The sequence below is a fragment of the Pteropus vampyrus genome, unplaced genomic scaffold (genome assembly GCF_000151845.1).
Source record: "Pteropus vampyrus isolate Shadow unplaced genomic scaffold, Pvam_2.0 Scaffold22, whole genome shotgun sequence".
NCBI lineage: Eukaryota > Metazoa > Chordata > Mammalia > Chiroptera > Pteropodidae > Pteropus > Pteropus vampyrus.
The window spans coordinates 2,207,246-2,213,150 of NW_011888803.1; the positions used below are offsets into that span (position 1 = coordinate 2,207,246).

The window sequence follows — 5,905 nt, forward strand, 5'->3', positions numbered from 1 at the left end:
GTGATGGAGAGTATCTTATTGTTTTATTTTGTACTAGAAATATGTGATTTCTATGCATGTTACTTTTCCTAAGTAATTTTCCTGGTGCTATTTTTCTTAATTCTCTGATGCTGTCTCATGTATCATTAATTTTTAAAAATCATTTTTTATAGCTACCACAATGTTTGAAGCTGGAAGAGACAAAGGTAATCCAGATGAATTTGCTGTGGCACTTGACCAAACTCTCGGAGACTTTGCGTTCCCAGATGAATTTGTCTTTGATGTTTGGGGAGCCATCGGTGATGCCAAAGGAGGAAGATTATGATGTGGATGTTCCATCACTGGAAAAATGAACCATTTTGTTCCTTTTTAAAAAAAATCTGTAAGACCTGCTTTTAGACACTGTTGTGGACTCTAGTTTTGTTTATGTGTATAGAATACATTCTTTGAAATATAATTTTGATTTCTAGGTACTTTTTAATGCAGTTGTATATCTAGTATGCTTAAGATATATTACCTAAAATATCACTTTTAATATTCATTCAAAAGCTTTTTTAAAAATAAGTTTTAGGGAGTATTTATAGATAGATGATTTTGCTCCCCACTAATACCCATCTTTTATTTTCTACATATAAATAGTTGATTGTAATAACTTTGCAGTTCTTCTGCAAATTTCTGATTCAGTGAAAATTAGGATTGGTGTATGATTTGCTTCATAGCACCTTCATTTTGTTAAGTAGCTTGAACAGGATACGTTCAGGAAATGAAATGTGAATTATGCCTACTATAAGTCTAGAAGTATCATTTTAATTTTTTTACTCCACTAAGGGGAGGAAGATTTCTACAGCCTGTTGACATCTATGGTCTACTTTCTCTCTTTGTAAAACAAGGATTGATTGACTTTTATATCTTGCCTATTTATGATTGCTTCTTTGCCTTTTAAAACCTGTTGTTGAAATCTATTGTGCTGTGCCTTTGTTTGCATGTGTGGAAGAAAGGTGAAAAAGACAGATAGGGTAGAAACCACTTATATTTGATTTTGTTACAGCAGTTCTTAAAACATTTTTCTTTTTCCACCTGTACATACTTTTATGTTACTCTTTATAAGCACTCCAGGGAAGGTTTTTATTGTCTTTATAGAACTTTTCTTTGAAAGAGATTTACTAAGAAAATAACTATGTTTGAGAATACTTTTCAGGTGAAAGAGCAATGCCTTTAAACCCCCTAAACTTTAGAGGAGATGCTATCAGAAATAGATTTCCCTCCAGTGGAAATAAAGGAGGAAGAGAGAATTGAGAAAATATATTAGCCTATTATTTTAGAATTCTAACAGATCTTCTCTAAAACCATACATTATTGAGGAAATTGAGGGTAAATGACTGTCTTATCACTTCGTTTGACATTGTACAGATATAAGAGAAATGGAAATGAATGGTTTGAACATAGATCACTTAATAAGGCAGAGCCTGGGGTGACCAAGCATTCTTCTAGAGTGCTGGAAAATGGTGTGTGCTGCAATGGTAATCAGAAATTATAACCTATGAGAGATGTATTCTAGGAAATCAGAAGTAGTTCCCTTTCCATACTGTGTTTGTTATTAGAATAACTGTTGTTTTCTGGAGTACCTTTACTTTTACTACCATTCACTCACCTTTCTCATAAGTTTAATACTACGAAGCTGATATTCTTTGTCTTATTAATCTGAAACCTGCACAGAAGCTATTTTAGTGATTAATGTATAGCGAAGTAGTTTATACAATGCCGATTGTCTTCTTTCTTGCTCTTGCCTATCATTTGGAAATAGGATCCAGCTCAGGCTATAGTATGTTGCTACTCATTTCAAGGATTTTTTTGGGAGGTCCCCAAATATCTATTCTTGATATTGTCTCTCTTAGAAGGATACACAAAAAAGGAGCTAATATTTCTAGGGACGGGAACACTTTTAGATGACTTAGGAGGCCCATAGAAACATATTAGTTTAAACAAAAAAAATAATAAATTTCTTGGCATTAGATGTTAGATTTGAAATGATGAGTCAGTTTATTATTGATGGATGTCAACTTCTCCTTCATTTTTGGGCATGCATGAAGATTGACACTTGGCGCCGATTCCTTGTGATTTATGAAATTTCAAATTCACAAAGTGAGTGTGCTCACCATGATCTTTCTAGAATTTTCGTGTGTCAGGTACCAATCTTCATGTACAGCTGTAGCTATACTTGTCTGTTAGCGTTAAATGGTCAGTTGTTATTAGGGGCTTCAGCTGGGCACAGGTGCTTTATTCCTTTATATGTCTTTATCTCACCTCCATTACTAAACTGATAAAAACAAAGTCAGTTTCTTTGTCATTTTGTTCCCTTACCTGAAAATATATCTATTTGTGAACTTCATGCCTTTTGGTAACAGTCAGTGCACAAAAGGACCAGGATCTCTTTTTAGTTGTCACAAAGTGTGGGCTACCCTTGTAATGCTACAAAGAGACAAATCATTTTAAAAAATATATACCATTTCATTGGCACCACTGAACATTTTCAGAAGGCCTCTGTCACTTTCTCTTGTACTATAGTTCCCCTCCCCGCCCCCCGTGGAGGATGATTATTTTATTCTTGATTTCCTTCCACGCAGAACAGCATCTTTCAGTGGTCACTAAGAGCACACTTTGTTTTCTTCACGGCAGGGCATGTAGATGATGATTGAACCTTAGGCTCAATGGCGCCTTGAACGTAGCTTGATCCTCATCAAGTGGACACATTCTGATGGTTACAAATAGACACATTTTGGGTTTCTGTGATGCTTCAAAAATATAATTATGTAACTATATGATGTGAAACTCTAAGAATTCAATTATAAAAACAGTAATCAGTTAATCTCTGTTTGGTCTGCTATATACAGTATTGTAATGTGACAGATAATTAAATAAAGACAGTTTTCCAAATGATGTTTTATTTGTAATATTTCCCCCATAACTTTAACAATAGACATTTTCCAAGGAAAGCACATTTTATTTAGGTCCATGTTATTGCTAGACCTTCCTCAAGTTTAGAGAGAGCCTTCCTGGTTATAATGATAATCTTTCAGTTCTAATAATAACTTCCTAGCAGAGTAGCAGAATAAATTTCATCTGCAAATGGAGTTTTCAAAATAGTAGTTCTAAATAGAGCACACTTATTCACCAAAGATATAAAAGTTTGGTTATATAATGACCCTTTCACACTCTGCTATATCTAAAAATATATGGATGCCAATAGCATTGCTATTATTCTGGTGAAAGGAATAGGTTAGAAGCTATGAGTGAAAAAGAAATAGATGCTATTCCACTCTTAGTTCCAAGTATTAGTACTCTGCATAAAATACACATTTATTATTTTCTTGACACAGGTTGAAAGAGATATCAGAGTAATTACAAGTCCTTACACATATCATGGTTAAAAAGGTTTCTAAGATTGTGAAGGGTACAAATGGCACAGCCTGTCCCTATCTATTACCTGAAAACCTAGATCTAAGAAATGACTCATGGTTATTATCTCCTAGAAGGGTGAGAATTGAATATGACATCTTATTTAAATTGAAGATGTTATATCTCTATAAGACTTATGTACAGCCATAGATATTTTTTTTTCCAGGCAGTAATAAAAAGGAGGAATTAAAATTTTTTTTCTGAAAGATAGTTTTAAGTAAACATTTAATATTTTGAACTGTTTGTGCCATGCAATAGTATTGATTACCTACAGGTAAATTATTCTACTTTTCTGGAAAAAAATTTTTTTTCTTGTCTATAAAAAAATCATAGCATTTACTTTAAATTTTTTTGAGATTGAATTTTAGTAACTATTAGTATATGAAATTATAAGTTATATTTTGATATTGTTGAAAATGTGTTATTTATTATATTTCTCCTTATCGATATATAAATTTTCATGTGTTGATCAAAAGTAAATTACTTATAAAGCTATAATAATTTTATAATATTTCATATATTTCAAATATGACTCCTTAAAATAAAAACGTTTTCATGAAAAAAGTGGTGGATGTTTTATTATGAAAAAATAAAAATTTGGGGTTTTAAATATTGGACTTTTTAGTTTTGTTTGAATAAATGATGGGAATGACATGTGATGGTTCAGGCCTTTATGTTTTTAACACATCTTTGGTATATATTTTTCTCAGCATATTTTGTACAAAGTATAACCTCTAAATTATTTGCTTTGATTCAGTAAAAACAGATATGCACTGCCACAATACTCTAGGATAAAATAATCGTTAAGTTATTTCTGTTGTAAGATGGAAGTTTAGCCAGGTTGACACTTTCCCCTTTGTTCAAACAATTTTGTCGCTGTAGTTTCCAAACAATAATGTGAGTAAGTAGAAGAAATATCAGCCCATAGCTCTTAGGTAGTTATGCCTTTTGGATTCATTATCCTTTTGATGCAGTTTAAAGGTCCTATAAGAGATGTTAAAATATCATGGTCTCCTTACAGATATCCTGCTAATTTCATGTGTTTGGGGTGGGGTCCAGGAATCTGCATTTTGACTCATCCTCCAGGTGATTACGATGAAAGTGAATTACAGATCTTTACTCTGAGGTCTCTGAAGGTCCTGGTCCAGCTCTAGGGTGGAATGCTAGTTATGACTTCAAGAACTCAAGGTCTATCAAGGTAAATAGAGATGTAAACGATCTCTAAAACAATTAGATAAGTGCTAAAATGTATATAAAGTAGTATGGGGAAAAGGTGTATGTGACAGTAAGATTTCTTTTCATTTCATTAACTTGGCTATTTTCTAACTGTAACTTGGTATCTAGAAGAATTTGTCATCTTAGAGAAATAGACTTCCCAATCAGCACACTATGAATTAACCCATGGGCTAGTTTTGCCTCAGTTTACATGTAACATTTGATGCTTACTGTTCATACAAATAAATATTGGCTACTTATCTTATCCTTATTAGGTATTTTATCCTTTTCTAGTTTCATAGGTAGGGATCCTCTGAAACAATGGTTTCTAAAGAACATTTTACTTTTAGTAGAATGGAATTGACATGCATGATAAAATTGACCTCTCAATGGGAGTAACTTCAGTGGGTGCTGTGGTTTTGAATATGGAAAAGCTATGCTTCTAAAAATGTTATTTGAGTTCTCCTTGAATAGATTTTTCTTTTAGCGAGAGGTCCCTTCATGTAGGGATAGAGTACAGAACATGATTCATACTTCATTATCTTGTGTGCCATCTAAAAATATGAGGGAAGTAATGTTTATGTTTAAAAAACTATAGGTCCAATGAATGAATTTAACCTTGAAAAAATGATTTTTCTAAAAGTTAGAATTTTTACTCCCTTGTTGTAATAGGTTATTATAAAAACAAATTGGTTTTAATTTTAATAGCTTTCCAGTGAAAAGTAAACAGATATAAAAATGAAACAAACCAAAGACTTTCTGCTTCATAAAACAAAAAGAAAATTCCATGTTCTGCAATGGTATTGGAGAAAAATGAGAAAATGAAATCCTGCAAATTTAAGGAATGGTGGAAGAACCATCACATACTTTAGCTTTGGGAGAGGGACAATGGGAATGTCGTAGCCAACTTCCTTCAGTGTCCTTCCCTCTTCTCCACTCCTTCCATTCCTGGCTCTTTCTGCTCTACCCAACCTCCTTCCATGGAGTTCCTCAGGCCTCAGACCTGGGTTCCTCTCCCTGACTCTACCCTTTTCTTAGGTGACTCATCCACTCTTGTGGCTTTAAACATCTTTATATTTACAACTCTCAAATACATATCTCCAGTGGCTACCTCTCTTCTGAGCTCTATACTTAGATGTCCAATTATTTCCTTGACATCACCTCTTTGTGTGTCAATATGTCTAGAAGAAACTTTAGACTTTAAAGTCTTATTTTCCTCAATTTTCTTTGACAAGAAATGGAGTCATAATTCACC

The 5,905-nt window shown here is 33.0% G+C and overlaps 1 protein-coding gene across 1 annotated transcript in view; it reads left to right on the forward strand.

Annotated features, from left to right (window-relative positions):
• Positions 1 to 2,823, forward strand: part of GIPC2 (GIPC PDZ domain containing family member 2) — an 81,196-nt gene extending 78,373 nt beyond the window's left edge. Inside the window, exon 7 of the mRNA XM_011355550.2 lies at positions 360 to 2,823. The gene's annotated coding sequence lies outside the window, so the exon portion shown is untranslated. The remainder of the gene's footprint in view (positions 1 to 359) is intronic.
• The last annotated feature ends 3,082 nt before the right edge of the window (positions 2,824 to 5,905 follow it).